At 42.8% G+C, this 16,641-nt stretch overlaps 1 protein-coding gene and 1 long non-coding RNA gene across 7 annotated transcripts in view; one reads left to right on the top strand and one right to left on the bottom strand.

Annotated features, from left to right (window-relative positions):
* Window positions 1-5,868: 5,868 nt before the first annotated feature.
* Window positions 5,869-14,729, bottom strand: LOC122210815. Its single transcript, XR_006198275.1, has 2 exons — window positions 14,264-14,729; window positions 5,869-6,143 (listed from the first exon to the last, which is right to left on the bottom strand). It is a non-coding gene; the product is annotated as an uncharacterized LOC122210815 (long non-coding RNA).
* A 164-nt stretch (window positions 14,730-14,893) lies between these two features.
* The window catches only part of RB1CC1 (RB1 inducible coiled-coil 1), a 91,694-nt gene continuing 89,946 nt past the window's right edge, over window positions 14,894-16,641 (top strand). For all 6 annotated transcript variants that reach the window (XR_006198273.1, XM_042923715.1, XM_042923717.1 and 3 more), the window contains exon 1: window positions 14,894-15,171. The gene's annotated coding sequence lies outside the window, so the exon portion shown is untranslated. The remainder of the gene's footprint in view (window positions 15,172-16,641) is intronic.

Here is a 16,641-nt window from a genome sequence, read left to right as displayed (position 1 = left end):
AAAGTTTCTTTCCCACAAAGTGCTGGAACATCCAGTTCCATTTCCTAGAAGCAATCAGCGTTTCCTGTTTCCTCTGTATTCTCTCAGAGATGTTCTATGCATATTAAGCAAATATATATATATGTCCCCCCCTTTTTTTACTTAAGTGCTAGCATACCGTTAAGCACCCGTTTTTTTTTTCATGCAGCATTGCATGTTACAAATAATTACATAAAATGTATAAAGAGATTCCTCACTCTTTTGTCCCAGAGGCACTGGATGTATAAACCATCATTTACTTACCCTGTCCTCTATTAATGAATAATCCATTTTTTACTACAGCAACTAATATTGTAGTGACTATTCTTGTTCACATGTCAGTTCCCACACACGAAGTAGGTCTATGGAATAGAGCTGACACTTTCATGGTGATATTAATCATAATGGGTTGTCATTATTCTTCCTTAAAGAAGAAATAAGTGCCCATTTTCTCACACCCTCTCCAATACTGCATATTATCAAATGTCTTTATTTTTTACTTAAATACTATGTTTTTGAGGCATCACAGCCGAACACAGGCCACGGTCCACGCCATTGTATCTACTGAGTAGTATGCAGTGGTATAAATTGAATATACTGCAAGTTACACGTCCACACACCCACTGATGGACAATTACAGTTTTCCCATGCAATTCCCATTTTTCACTTCATCCTTGTTAGAGTGCCTGGTTCACGATATTGCTTGAGTGAATGAATGAACTAATAAATCCATGAATAATAAGAAACTGATTGCAAAGCAAACTAAACAAGCTGGTATGAACTGAGGGACTATAGCTTATATTCCCCACTATGAATCACAGTGTTGAAGGGAAGGCGTAGACAAAGTTGAATACCCGGGAAAATCCAGACCCGGTCCTCTTGTCAGTTTAAGACCTTGGAGGGAAATGAGAGGGGTTGGGGAAGAATAGCCTTCTATTGCTTTTAAACTCTGGACTTTTTCAGTTTTCATAATTGGCATTAATAGCCTCAATCCCTGGTTAGTCAAGGAAACAACACACAGCGAGGATAATTTGTCTAGTTTTAAATGTAAACAGTACCTCATGAGTCATCTTTTGAATTGCAGAGATACACCCAGCTGGTTAAGGGCCACCACACCCTGTCTATATTTACTGAGTCAAGAATAAATCTGGCTAGGTTGCTTTGTTAAAAGGACAAACCAATTATTTAAAGCTCAAGTCCATACATTCTGATTCCCCAGCTGATTTTCATATCACAACAAGGGCAGCTTCTGTGTGAGAACTTTATAACACTGATTAACCACAGATGGCAAGTTTCAGCATAGGACATTATTTAATATTTGCATATGTTGCATTTTGTGGCTGGGGCAAAGGAGTGCTTACTGTGCTTAATTTTACTGAGGCCACGCTAGGAAATTTGTGAGCCCAAGGCAAAAATGCCACACATACTTCTTCCTCATATTTAGCTTTCTGCCCTAGGGACAGAATTCACTTAAAAGAGGCCAGTCTAGGGGCGCCTGCGGGGCTCAGTCGGTTGAGCGTCTGACTTGGGCTCAGGTCATGATCTCACGATTTGTGAGTTCGAGCCCCACTCGGGCCCTGTGCTGACAGCTCAGACCCTGGAACCTGCTTCGGACTCTGTGTCTCCCTTTCACTCTGCCCCTCCCCTGCTCGTGCTCTGTCTCTCAAAAATAAATAAACATTTTTTTTTTTAATTTTTTTTTTCAACGTTTTTTATTTATTTTTGGGACAGAGAGAGACAGAGCATGAACGGGGGAGGGTCAGAGAGAGAGGGAGACACAGAATCGGAAACAGGCTCCAGGCTCCGAGCCATCAGCCCAGAGCCTGACGCGGGGCTTGAACTCACGGACCGCGAGATCGTGACCTGGCTGAAGTCGGACGCTTAACCGACTGCGCCACCCAGGCGCCCCTAAATAAACATTTTTAAAAAGTTACTAATTATATTATACAAGTGGTACACCATTATATCGTTTGGTTTTGGGAGAGCAATAACCAGACTAAGACTGAGACTGCAGAAAAATCTGCCAATACATGTTTAAATAGAATTTGAGAAAAAGTTAAGCCCGAGCTTCAGTTTCCTGCTATGTAAATGGCAGTTTTGTTGTGTCAGACTAAATAAGGTATATAGAAAGCACCTAGCCATGACACCTCACGCATACTCTCTCAATTTCCTTCGCTACTTTCTCTTTCTCCTAAATCAACGGTGTATTTAGCACATTTAACACCTGGTATACATCATTCTTAGCACCTTCTTCCTCTGAATGAGAAGATTACTTTTATTAATCACAAAATGAAAGATAATATGGGCCAGGTAAAAATGTAGACATTGAAAAATATGCCATTAAATTTTTTTAAATGAGGGGCTGGTTGGTTCAGTCGGCTGAGCGTCCGACTCTTGATTTTGGCTCAGGTCATAATCTCGTGATTCATGAGAACGAGCTCCACACTGGGCTCTGTGCTGAGAGTGTGGAGCTGGCTTGGGATTCTCTCTGCCTCTCTCTGCCCCTCCCCAACTTGTGCATGCTCTTTCTCTCTCTCTCTCTCTCAAATAAACTTAAACAAATTTTAAGTGAAATGTTAAAATAATTAGGATACAGAAAAGGAAAAAATGTAATACAGTAATACTTTTCCTTATAAATTTTTTTATAAAGGAAAAAGATATAGAAATGCTTCAAAGACAGGTTTTCAAGGTTTTAAGAATGATCTGCCCACAGAATGACAGAATTTAAGTTACTCAACTTGTGTTTAGGCATCTTTACGGTCATGGTGCTGTCATTGTATATTTTGAGTCTACTGTTTATAGGTAGGGTTTATATAGTACCATAGGAGTTGGAGACATGAATTAACTTCCCCACAGAAGATCATGTTTATTAAAAGATAAGTAATAGGGGTACCTCGGTGGCTCAGTTGGTTAAGTAACCAACTCTTGATTTCAGCTCAGGTCATGATCTCGCGGTTCATGAGTTCGAGCCCCGTGTTGGGCTCTGTGCTGACTGCTCAGAACCTGAGCCTGCTTCATATTCTTTGTATCCTTCTCTCTCTGCCCCTCCCCAGCTCTCACTCTGACTTTCTCTCTCTGTCTCAAAATAAATAAACATCAAAAAAAAAAAAAAGATAAGTAATAAAATGTACTTACTTTTGAGGCTCTCATATGTGGGTTATTACACGTTAATAGAAACCACAGCATTTATTTCGAATTTACATTAGTGGTTCTCTGTCTTGGTGATTTTGTCTCTTGGGACATTTGGCCATGACCGGAGGCACTCTGGGTTATTACAACTGTGGGTAGGAGACTACTAACTGAAATCAGGTGGGTAGACACCAGGGATGCAGCTAAACATGGGAAGATGAACAGGACAGCCGTTTGGCCCCAAATGACAACAGACCGGGAAACCCTGACTTGGAGTAACAGTTTTTAGAGAGCATTTTTTCACTGGCGCCGTTTAAGATTAATGGTACCCGGTGATGATAAAAGCAGACTGAATTGTTTGTTTGACGACTGTAGACAATGCACCACCTGATTACTGCCTACACCCAGGGCTATCGATTACATTTCCATTAGATTTTCCTTCTGAAGGACTGCCACCTCAAGTGAGGGTTAAATCAGACTTCCAATTCTAAAGTAACTTTAGGGCACCTGGGTGGCTCAGTGGGTTAAGCATCTGACTTCTGCTCAGGTCATGATCTCAAGGTTCGGGAGTTCAAGCCATGCTTCGGGTGAACCCCCTTTCTCTCTACCCTCGCTCACTTGTGCCCTCTCTAGATACATACGTACATACATACATAAAGTACTTTTAAATCACTTCAATGATGGTTCAATGAACCAAGCTTAGCAACAGGTGATTTATGGGGCTATTCTCTCTCTGCTATTTATCTCATTATATTTTTTTAAATATAATTTTAAAATGTTAAGAAACAGTTACACTGAAATATAATTCACATACCAAAGATTGACCATTTTAAAGTGTGCGATGTGGTGGCTTTTAGTATATTCATGTGATTGTATAACCACCACTATGTGATTTCAGAATATTTTCAACATTCCCAAAAGAAGCCTCATGCCTACCAGCAGCCATACCCTCTTCAGCCCTTTCCAGAGCCCCTGACAACCACTCACGTACTTTCTGTCCAGGAACTGCCTATTCTGAACATTTTGTACAAGCAGAATCAGAGTACGTGGCTTTTTCTGACTAGATCCTTTGCTTAGTGTATTTCCACGGCTCACCCGTGTTGTACCACGATTCAGTGCTTCTTTCCTTTTGTGGCCAGATAATACTCCACTGCATGCATGGGCCATTTGGTGTATCCATTCATCAGTGGATATTTGGGATGCTTACATTCTTTTTTGGCCGTCAAGACTGCTGCCGTGAACATTTGTGACATTTTGCTGGGAAAACAGGTTTTCAGCCGTCTTGGGTATATACCGAGGAGCAGAAATACTGGGTCGTATGGTGATTCTATTTACTCTAAGGAATTGAAACTCTTGCATCATATATATTCTATCGTATGAACACGCCTTTTGGTTATCCATCGATCAGCTGATAGACATTAGAGTTGTTTCCAACTGTTGTTATGAGTAATGCAGTTTGAACATTTATGTGCAAGTTTCTGTGGGAGACATATATTTTTATTTCCCTAAGAGTGGAATTGGTGGGCTATGTGGTGCTCTGTTAACTCTTTTGAGGGACCATTAATCTGTTTTCAAAAGTGACTGCACTATTTTAGAATCCCACCAGTAATATATTAGTTCCGATTTCTCCACATCCTTGTTATTATGTCTTTGATTTCAGCCATCCTGAGGATGTGAAGTGGTATCTCATTGCAATTTTAATTTGCATTTCCATAATGACCGAGATTGAGCATCTTGCCATGTGCTTATTGGCTATTTGCATATCTTTAGGGATGCCTGTTCAGATCTTAAGCCCATTTGAAAAAAATGGGTCTGCTTATTATTGAGTTGTGAGTTCATTATATATTCCGGATACTTGTTCTTTATGTGATAGGTAATTCACAAACACTTTCTTGCATTCTGTATCGTCTTTTCAATTTTTGGATGGTGTCCTTTGAAGCACAAGTTTTTAAAACTTTGAGAAGTCCAATTTATCTACCATGCATGTGCATGTATAGACTGTGTTTTGGTGTCATATCTAAGAAACTATTACCAAATCCAAGTTCACAAACATTTACTCCTATTGCTTTCTACTAAGAGTTTTATAGTTTTAGCTATTACATAGGTTTTCCGTCCAGTTTAATTTTTGTACATGGTATGAGATGGGAGCCCCACTTTATTTTTTTTACACGTGGGTATCCAGTTGCCCCGACGCCATTTGTTGAGAAAGCTATTCTTCCTCCATTGAAATGTCTTGGTACTCTCTTTGGAAACCAATTAACTTTAAATTTATAGCGGTTGATTTCTCGTGTTGAATCTGTGTATCAGTTGGAAAAGTATCACCATCTCCGTAAGTCTTGTGATTCACAAACATGGGATGTTTAATTTCTTTCAACATTTCAAAAAATGTTTTACAATTTTCGGTGTACACGTCTTGAATTTCTTTGGCTAAATTTATTCCTACTATATTTTTAAATGGATGCTATTTAAATGAAATTTTCTCAGGGCACCTGGGTGGCTCAGTCAGTTAAGCATTCAACTTTGGCTCAGGTCACGATCTCACAGCTTGTGAGGTCGAGCCCCGTGTCAGGCTCTGTGCTCACAGCTCAGAGCCTGGAGCCTGTTTCAGATTCTGTGTCTCCCTCTCTCTCTCTGCCCCTCCCCCGCTTGGTGCTTGGTCTCTGTCTCTCTCTCAAAAATAAGCATTAACAAATTAAAAAAAAATAAATGAAAATTTCTCAGTTTCATGTTTTCAAATGTTTATTGCCAGTACACAGAAATATAATAAAAATGTTTTCATGTAAAGAGTTAATACTACTGAGTTTCATGAAATAGGAAAACAATGTATGTCTTTAATCACTTAATACAGATTTTTTGCTTCTTTTGAATCTACTATCCACTGTGTTGAAGACATCCATACCGTAACTTCTTTTCAAAGGCTGGATGCTCAGCTTATTTGGCGCTGTTGGATATTTTCAACCTTCTTGAAACAGGAACGTCAAGTAGTTCCCTGGAGCCTTAAATACGGACAGGAAAAGACAGGCATTTAACATAACCAACTCTCTTTCATCAGTTTCCAGTACCTCGGGGGTACAAAGGCACGAAAGGGAGAAGGAAAGGAGACAAAAAACCTACAATATGAATGTAAATAACAAGCAAGGTATAAAATTAAGAAATATTTTGAAGTCATTCTTTTATTGTTAAATGTAACTAGATGTTTGTATGAAAATGCACGAAAACACTTCATCAGTTTTAAGAACTGATGGGGTTGTAGTTTTCAAAAGGTGTGAGCAGCCACTGTTAGCATTATTCTGCGACTGTACAAAATGTTCAAAGTGCAGTAAATTTTACATGCAGTTTTCATTCTAACCTGTAGAGTAGTGTGGGGAAGCTAAAACAGGTATTGTGAACACGGGGGAAATCGAAATCATAAGTATTAAGTGATCTTCTAAATCCAAATAAGATCTCAGGCTTTCCAATTTCTAAATGCAAACAAGCTTATGCTTCAGTTGTATAGAAACAATGTGCGCAATTCAAAAAAAAATGAAGGAACATTTAAGAATGACAAGTTCAAATCAATCCCTTGATAAGGGTACAAAGATTCAGAAAGTGTTGTGAATAGATTAGGATGTTTCTGATGAATTCATTGTCAGAGAGGGTGGTACCAGTGGATTTAAAGCAGAAGGAAGATTTAGTAGGATCAAAGGGATCTTTACAGATTTACTCTTCTGTTTCCCAAGGCTAAGTTTGCGTTAGAATTCCCTCTAGAGCTTAGTGAAAAAAGTAAGTCCTGGGCCTTGTCACTGTATAGTGTATTTGACACTTAGAGTGGATAATTTATTTTTAACACTCTACTCTTCTATGCAATAAAATTAGTTTCAGTAACAATAATAATGGCCAGAAGAGACAGTGACAGTTTTTATTGAAATTTCATACGAATTCTATACCTGAAACTAATATTACACTGTATGTTAACTAGTTGGGATTTAAATATAAACTTGGGTAGAAAAAGAGATTTCATATGATCAAGGCAGTCAAACATTAAAAGTTAAAAAAAATAGAGGACGCCTGGTTGGCCCAGTCGGTTGAGCATCTGACTCTTGATTTCAGCACAAATCATGATCCTGGGATGGAGACCCGTGTTGGGCTCTGCACTGAGAGTGCGGAGCCAGCTTGGGATTCTCTCTCTCTCCCACAATAAATAAAAAGGGAAATTTGAGTAAAATGAATTTATTTTTTCCATAGAATTCATCTTTTCACCAGTGAAAGCACTGGCAACAGGTGTTTCCTGAAAATCCATCATGGAGTCAAGTCATGGTGCTAAGTCTCCTATGCTGGCTTTGTAATTCTTAGAGCAGGCTTTGGATTGCTTTTTGGTATGCTGTCCACCACGTCTGATGCATTACGTCTCCCATCCCCTCTCTCCACAAACTTTTGACACCTTGTGTTCAAAAGAATGTTCCATCATTGCTTTTAGGATTTTTTTTTTCTAAGCTAGTGTTTTTGATATCTTGCATAAACAGGTAATGAAGGGCAGTTGGGTAACAATGATGTGGTTTTGGAGCGGTGGTATGGGTCCAGAGCTGACAGCCAAGAATGAATTCTTGATACGTCTTTGGTGCAAAAATGTGATTTTATTAAAGCACGGGGACAGGACCTATGGGCAAAAAGAGCTACACTGGGTTTGTCACAGGTGACTGGTTATAGACCTTCAGGTTGGGAAAGGGTTAGGGATAGCATAAGTCTCTAAGGAATTTAGGAAGAAAGGTTTCCAGGACCTTGAGGGGGGGTATTGTTTAGGAAAAGGTCACTTATTACTGTCCAGTAAAACCTCAGTCATGGGACCCTTTAGATGTCTATCATCAGTGGGCCATAAGCTTGGAGTATGATTGCCAGCATAGAGCTCGTGGGGGTAGAGATAAAGAAGTTTCCAAAGGAATTTTTATATGTTAAAGTAGACTTATAGGATCCTGGGGGATGGGATAATGTTAAGCTAAGATTGCCTTTTGCCCTTAGCAAAGTCATGACTGAGGCAGCTGAGTCCCCAGAGAAAGGTGACTCTGCCTGTTTCAAGGACTTGTCAATGGGCTGTAGGCAGTAAGGAAACTTTTCATTTGCCTTGGTTTCCCGTATCAAGAAGCTTGCAGGACCCTATTCATTGTTAAATGCATCCGGATTTCAGAGATGTGAACATACCAAAAAGAGTGCACCTTGAAAAACAGTACAGTAGTTCTGTATTTTAACTTATTTTCCTTTGTCATTAAATATTTCCCTACAATATAAAGCCTGCAATGCATTTCATTGTATGGATGTACCATGCTTTAGTCTGTGGTTCTGGGAAGAAAGTGATTTGGTCACTCTGGGAACATTACAACACATCCAGAGACATTTTTGGTTGGCATAACTGGGGGTGCCACTGGCATCTAGCGGGTAGAAGTTAAGAATGTTGTTAAATATCCTAAAATGTAGAAGACAGCCCTCTTATAACAAAAAATTACCTGGCCCAAAATGTGAATAGTGCTGAGATTCTGTGGCCTACTGCTAGACTTAAAATTTTAATTTTTCCCCCCTCTAGGAATGCAGGAAATTAAGGGACAGCATAATGTGGTGCTTAAGGCTACAGCCTGTCAAATTGGCTGGGCTCCTATACTGGCCAATACAGTTTCTAGCTGCAGGACATTACCTAGAAGGAATTGGTTACTTAACCCCTCATTTCCCCATCTGTAAAAATGGAGAAAATGAATAGAAACTGGATAAAGCTATTAAGACAAATAGGTCTGCACCTAAAGCCCACATTTGTCATCTAAGATACACTCACTAGTGTTGCACCAGCTTCAGTTAGGTTATTTATTTTTTTTAAATAAACATAATCACAAACTTTACTATCCAGGGGTGTAGTCTGCATAGGAAGCACTGATGGAAAAATCAGGGGCAAAATATCTCAAGGTTTGCGGCCTGTTGCCAAATCTAAGATCTTCCAAGCCATTGAAGGGTGGTAAAATCAATTTAGTGGGTCAAGATTAGCATTGCAACAAAAATAGAATAGAAAATATTGGAGTGAGTCGCAAGTATTGTTTTCATAAAACATGGTTTCAGTGACAGAGGCCTGTATGTATGCACCAAGTCACAATGTTAAAATGTATTTATTTTGAGAAAGAAAGACAGAGAGAGAGAGAGAGAGAGAGAGAGAGAGAGAGAGAATCCCAAGCAGGTTCTGCACTGTCAGCACAGAGCCTACCACAGGGCTCGAACTCAAGAACCCGTGAGATCATGACCTGAGCAGAAATCAAGAGTTGGATGCCCAACCAACTGAGCCATCCAGGCACCCGTATAATGTTTTAATTTTTTAAATTTGATTTTATTTCTTATTTTTTAAAATTTACATCCAAATTAGTTAGCAGATAGTGCCACAATGATTTCAGGAGTAGATTCCTTAATGCCCCTTCCCCGTTTAGCTCATCCCCCCTCCCACAACCCCTCCAGTAACCCTCAGTTTATTCTCCATATTTATGAGTCTCTTCTGTTTTGTCCCCCTCCCTGTTTCTGTATTATTCTTGTTTTCCTTCCCTTGTGTTCATCTGTTCTGTCTCCTAAAGTCCTCATATGAGTGAAGTCATATGATTTTTGTCTTTCTCTAATTTCACTTAGCATGATACCCTCTGGTTCCATCCACATAGCTGCAAATGGCAAGATTTCATTCTTTTTGATTACCGAGTAAGACTACATTGTATATATAAACCACATCTTCTTTATCCATTCATCCATCGGTGGACATTTGGGCTCTTTCCATACTTTGGCTATTGTTGATAGTGCAGCTATAAACATGGGGGGTGCATGTGTCCCTTCGAAACAGCACACCTGTATCCCATGGATAAATGCCTAGCAGTGCAATTGCTGGGTCATAGGGTAGTTCTGTTTTTAGTTTTTTGAGGAACCTTCATACTGTTTTCCAGAGTGGCTGCACCAGCTTGCATTCCCATCTTTAAACATTTTTTTAATGTTTATTTATTTTTGAGAGAGACACAGAGTGTGAGCAGAGGTGGGGTAGAGAGAGAGGGAGACCCAGAATCTGAAGCAGGCTCCAGGCTCTGAGCTGTCAGCCCAGAGCCCGACACGGGGCTCGAACTCACGAACTGCGAGATCATGACCTGAGCCGAAGTTGGGACTTTGAATGGACGGGGCCACCCAGCCGCCCCTAAAACGTAATTTTTAATGTGAGTCACAATAAAGAAGTTTGAAAGGCACCACCTGAAGTCCAACTACCACTTGATATTTGTCTATCTGTCTCTGTATCTGTAGAACTGATAAGCTTCTGCTTTAGGACATTTCAGCTGTGTATTTGGACACTTGGTTGAAAAACTCTTCAAGATAATGAAAGACAAGAACTTAACGTGAAAAATGACTACAAATAGTTTGTGCTAATCTATTGGTTTAAATCTGTTGGGGGGGCGCCTGGGTGGTTCAGTCGGTAAGGGGCCGACTTCGGCTCAGGTCATGATCTCGCGGTCCGTGAGTTCCAGCCCGGCGTCGGGCTCTGTGCTGACAGCTCAGAGCCTGGAGCCTGTTTCGGATTCTGTGTCTCCCTCTCTCTGACTCTCCCCCGTTCATGCTCTGTCTCTCTCTCAAAAAAAAAAAATAAATAAACGTTAAAAAAAAAATTTAAATCTGTTGGGCAATGAAGCAGGCTGGAAGTGTTGTATGTGTTGCAGCGTTAGACACAGTGTTGTTCACTGGCCCATTACACTCATCACTAGCTTTGAAGACACACACTCATAAGTTAACTAGCATCATTATCATTAATAATATGTGAGTACCAACAAACCAGCTGAGTAGGGCAGCTTTAACATCCGTAAACAGTACTGAGAATATTAACTTGACAATCATAGTGCCAGAGCCTCTTAGTGCATGACCGCGTTTTATACATCATTAGCTATGATCTTAAAAATGAAAGCCAAAACTTTTTTAAAAGGAGCTAACCTTTAAAAATGGTCAACTCTAACCCATTCTTTGAAAAAAGCCAAATTACGTTAATTGCAGTTGCTGGCTATTTGAACATAACCTAAGAGAAAATGAGGGCAATTATGCTAGGTTGAGAAATTCGTAATGCATGCAGAATAAAATCCCCAATCAGGCAGAGTTAACAAAATTCAGCTGTAAACTGCAATCTCCCCAATATCCTGATGTATTCTGGGTAAGGAAATAGTGTCATTTAAACTTGTGACCAGTGATGTTTGAATGGTCCCCTGCACAGGCTTTTGAGATATTTGAGGGCAGCAACTTTCCACAGTAACTTCTTAGTCAACCTTCAATACAAGTATTTTATTAATTGCTAATTATGTGCCAATCTCTCTAGAAAGTTCTAGCAGCTTAAAAATTAATAATTCATAGTTCCTAAACCTTAGGGTTTCATAGACTTAGAGGGGAGACAAGAATTTATAGTTGTGTGGTATGGAGCAGAGGCAGCAGACAGAGTGGATCACTATACTGCCCAGAAGTTAGATGCGGGCTGCTGTCCAAGCTGTTTGAAAAAATGAGTGAGAAATGAACAAGGAGGGAGGAACATTTCCTGGATGAGGAAACTCACATGTGTAAAGGGGAAAAGTGCCAGGAGGTAAGCTGGAGAGATGGGTAGCTACAAAATGAAGAGGCTCTGATGCTATGTTAAAAAGCTTAAATTGTATCCAATTTGCAAAACAAAACCAGTGAGGCCCCTAGGAAAGACACCTGACCAACATGGTCCTGGATGGTGTAAATAACAGAGACTGGTTGAGGGGTGAGTCTAAGTATAAATTGAAGGCCGGAAAAAAGGCGTAGGGCACCATCAACAAATGTTTGTGTGTATACCACATATTGGGGAAATAGTTCCCTCTATTAAAAAAGGACTTACATTTCAGCATGTTAGATAGTGAAAGAATAATCTAGAGGAACTGCAGACATGTTAGGGAAGGATTCCCTGAGAAAGTGACCCTGAAATGGAGACCTGAAGGAAAAACAGGATTTTAAAGATTCCAACTGATTTGAAGTACTTAATGGTGTTTCTCTATAGACTCTGTGTAACCCCTACATACTCCTAAAGACAACCACTCTCTTTTGCCCTCACTATAAATCTATTAAAAGCCCCAGATGTTTATTAAATTAAGAAATAATCATGTAATGAGGACAAGATTAAGCCTCTCACCTCTTTTCCCACTGGGAATATTTGCATCATTTACATCATTTTATAATTACCTGATAATCTGGAAGAGGACCAAATGAAAGGACAGAGATTTAAGAGCGAAGAGGGAGACACTGCAAAAGGGAAGCAAATTAAAGAGTGAATAAAAAGAAGCGAGTGCTTGAGAAAGCTCAAAGAAAGTATCAGCACTGTCCATTTAACGCAATAATTTGGAGGCCCCTATTAATCTGTTTGCATTTCGGCGAGAAAAGTGCAGCAGGTGGAAATGAGGCTATAGAGTGTGGACTTCTTATCAGTCAAGCAGCTTGGTAGAAAAGTAATGCTGCATGAGGGAGTTTTGTTGTCTTAATTTACTAAGGAAGGGAGAATACAGAGTTTTCAACGTCGTTCTCGGAGGAAAGAAGATGTAACCTGTTGAAACTTACTACTATGGGGGGCGCCTGGGTGGCTCAGTCCGTTAAGCGTCTGACTTCGGCTCAGGTCATGATCTCACGGTCCGTGAGTTCGAGCCCCGCGTCGGGCTCTGTGCTGACAGCTCAGAGCCTGGAGCCTGCTTCAGATTCTGTGTCTCCCTCTCTCTGACCCTCCCCCGTTCATGCTCTGTCTCTCTCTGTCTCAAAAAAAAATAAACGTTAAAAAAAAAAATTAAAAAAAAAAAAAGAAACTTACTACTATGGACGTAAGCATCAGTAATTTGTAAGAGTACTTACTCCAGATGCCTCCATATACATAACAAGGCTAATGTTATGTATCACTAAGAAACACCACTGAACGCATATGAACTTTTAACCTTTATATTCTGGAGCGGATGTACAACCTTTAAGGTATAAACCAATCACTTCTGGTCCTTTCTTCCAAACTATGACTAGGAGAAGATGAGGACTGAATTGTTTGTTTTCCAAAGAAAGAAGTCAGACAAATAACATTGAAAAACATTTCATTATTTAAGAGATTATCACTGGCATAGTTCAGTGATGTTTTCACATTCCGGGCTGTAGTGTGTGGTATTTGGGACTGACGGGTGTCAGTGACAGCTAAGAGAAGTTCAAGCACCGGTATATTCTTTAGAGGCCCAATGTGTTTTGCTTAACCAATTTTTGGCCAAATCTTCCTCACTACCTAGTTTCTGTGTGCCCGTTCCTATGCAGTGACTGATAAAATCAGCGTCTTTCTTCGGTCCTGCCAGTTCCTACCTCCTCCCGAGGCATAAGAACAATTTAACCTCTCAATTTTCACTTCTCAGCTCTATCTTGCTGGGGGTATAAAAAAAAAATCCAGCTTAAAAAAAAAAATAAAAACGAAACAAATAAAATAATTTGCCAGACAAGATTCTCTCGGAATATACAGGAATGTAAACTAAAACACAAAGTGGTTAAAAAAAAAAAAAAAGTAAGAAAACAAAGAAAAGCTCTTCTCAAATAAAACTTTCAGATACCGGGTAAGTGTGATGGAAACTAAAAATCCCTCATGCTTGCCAGTCGTCCAGTCCAATGTTTTCTTTTGTTTTAAACCAGTTTCCACCGTGATAAACGAAGGGTTGCAAACTTTGCTTCCTAACAGTATTTGCTCCGTTTCGGTGCTCCTGAAAACGGTGGTAATGCTCATTTCTACGTAAACCCAACTCAAGGGCGCTCCGACAGCGACAGCACCTCTCGGCTTTCACTTGTACCAGACATGCCTCGACAGAACAGGAATTTAAAGAGTGTTGCATAATCATTCTACGAGTAACTCCTGCTCACCACATTTTAATACCCAAAGCCTTGTAGTTTCGAGCCCTTGCCTGTGGCCGATCATCCGCACACACTCAGGATCCCCCGGAAATCGTGTCCCCTCGGGAACTCACGCTAACCCACCTGAGAACCAACTCCGTTTACAAAGCTGAAAAGTGGGGGGTCGTGCTGCTTACACCAATCGACCAAGCCTTAACTCCTTCTGGTCTCTTGGACATTTTCTTGGGCTTACCTGGTCCGAGAAAAATCGTGCCGCCCCACACTCGAAGTTACCCGAGCCACTTATCAGCTGTTTCAAGTCCCGGCGGTGGGGGTGTGGTGGTGGCAATGTAGCCTGGCCGGGCCACAGCCAGGTACGTCATCCTCTTACAGATCTTGCCCGGTATGCGGACGGGCGACGAGGGCACACAACCTCCGTGGGCCCCGCTCCTCCGCGACAGGTGGAAAGAGATAAGCTGTTTGACCTGGGGCTGATCCAAAATTCGGCGGGGTCCGCCTCAGGCCAACTCGCGGTGGCGAGAAAGGTCAAAATCACCTTGGGGCAGTCCGCGGCCGGACCGCGGCTCGCACCGCCAAAGGGCGCCCCAGCTGTGTCCCCGGGTCAGAAGAGGACAGCGAAGTCGCAGGCCGGCCGACCGCGACTGAGGGCGGAGCCGCCCCCCCTTTTCCCGGCGGCCTGCCGACTTCCGGACCTGCGCGCGCCTCTCTGCGCCGCCCCGGCCGCCCGGCGCGCCCCACCCCCCGCCCACCGTTTCCCGGCGTGCTCCGCGGAGGAAGGGACGGAGTCGACAATAACAAACCCAACCGCGGCGGTGTCCGCGGCCCTGCAGAGCCCTCGGCGCTGCCTTGGGGGGTGTCCGTATCGCCCCGGCCCCTCGGCTCTGACCGGCCGCGGCCCCCTGCCCCCCGGCCCCTGACCCAGAGCCGAGGGGCCTGACAGCGTCCCCTCTCCGCCCCGACCCCTCCCTCCCGCCCGGAGCTCGGGGCCGCGACCGGCACCTGGGACGCCGGCGGTTGTGTCGGTTGGCGGTGCCCGATGGGCGGTTGGTAGCCGCCGCCGCGGACGAGGCGGCGGCGGAAGATGGTGCCAGGGGCTGCCGGCTCTGCTGCTGCCGCCGGTGGAGGAGGAGGTGCTGCCAGGTAAGTGCTGTCGCCGCCCGGGTCCCCTTCCCCCATCTGGCACCGCGGCCGCGCGGCGAGCCCGGACACAGTGGGCCGGGGACGCCGGGGTCCCCGCCGGGTCGAGCGCCGCCCGCGCGCAGGTGTGTGCGCCCGCGGGCCCGGCGCATCCGGCCGCGGCAGGTGTTGCCCTGCGGCTGCTTCCCTAGCGCGACAGCCCCGGTGGAGACACGCGGTCTGAGTCGAAGCCCCGCTGGGCTGCGGGAGGTGTGGGGCCGACTCGCCCGGTGCGGGCCTGCGTGCGGCTTCCTCGGCCGGGGCCGCCGGGGTCCCTCCCTGTGAACGCGTCCCCGGCCGGCCGCGGGCCGAGTTTTCGGGAGTGGCGGAGGGCGAGGGACGCCGACCCTACCGGGAAGCATCCTGGCTTGTGGTCACGGCTGGACTTAGCCCTAAGGCTGTCTGTGACTTGAGAACCCGGGGAGAGGAATTGGGCCGAGGCCGAACGCAGCACACAGCGGGAGGAACGCAGAGATACCTTTGTCCCGACCCCGGAGTGCGAGATCGGTATAAAGTTACTCTTAGGAATGACTCAGCCTCCGCCCGCCCCACTGATAGATTTGGGATGGGGTGTGTTTGCGGATTTCACAACTTCCTTAGTCGAAGCTGGAGAACAACAGGAGAAATGGCAGCTTCTGGGGGGGAATGAATAGTTTCTTCCACCGCCTGGTGGATGTACTATGTTTATTGTTTATGGTTTCGTAATCTAGTCTTTTCCATCAGGAACTCTTTAAAGTGCGGTCATACCACGAAGTGCCGTGTGCCTGGATGTCAAGGAAGACTAATGTGCTCACTGTTGATAGAGTCTTGTTACTACAAGTCATTAAGCTAGATAACAATGTTTGCCTCGAGTTCACTGTACGTAGAGCGATGATTTGGGCCCTATGAAAATGTGCCTGTTATTTTATTGTATAGTTTCTAGGTTTTTGGGTGCTGATGCTGCTTGTTGATCTGTCCGATGGGTCAGAAGGTAAGCAACTTAGGAGGAGACGATTTTTAATTTACATCGACAAATCCGCTTAATGAAGAGTCACAGAATTATATTTCGATATTTGATACGACTTGGGTCTTTACCATTCCGAGGTGATATTACTATGGGAAGCAAAAGTACCTTGAAGATTTTATTTGGGGGGTTTTTTGCTTTAGTAAACAGACAATTGTTAGGGGTGGGAAGATGTTTTTTGCTTTTTCTGTATTTAGTGTTGTAGCAGAGTGTGGCCTTAATGAACACATTTTCTCAGTAACATTCCTGTCTTTTTTTTTAATTTTAGTGTTTACGTTGTGTTTAAAATCTAGAGTTTTATGAAAGAGATGCTTTATGTTGGTGTTTATGTTGATAAATGTCTGTTGATGGACATTAGATATGGACTCAGACCGCTTTTGGCGCATAATTTTCTTTATTTTGAATGTTTCATGATAGTCAAATTTAGGATT

This window comes from Panthera leo, chromosome F2 (assembly GCF_018350215.1).
Source record: "Panthera leo isolate Ple1 chromosome F2, P.leo_Ple1_pat1.1, whole genome shotgun sequence".
Lineage (NCBI taxonomy): Eukaryota > Metazoa > Chordata > Mammalia > Carnivora > Felidae > Panthera > Panthera leo.
This window is presented reverse-complemented; position numbering and strand designations above follow the sequence as displayed.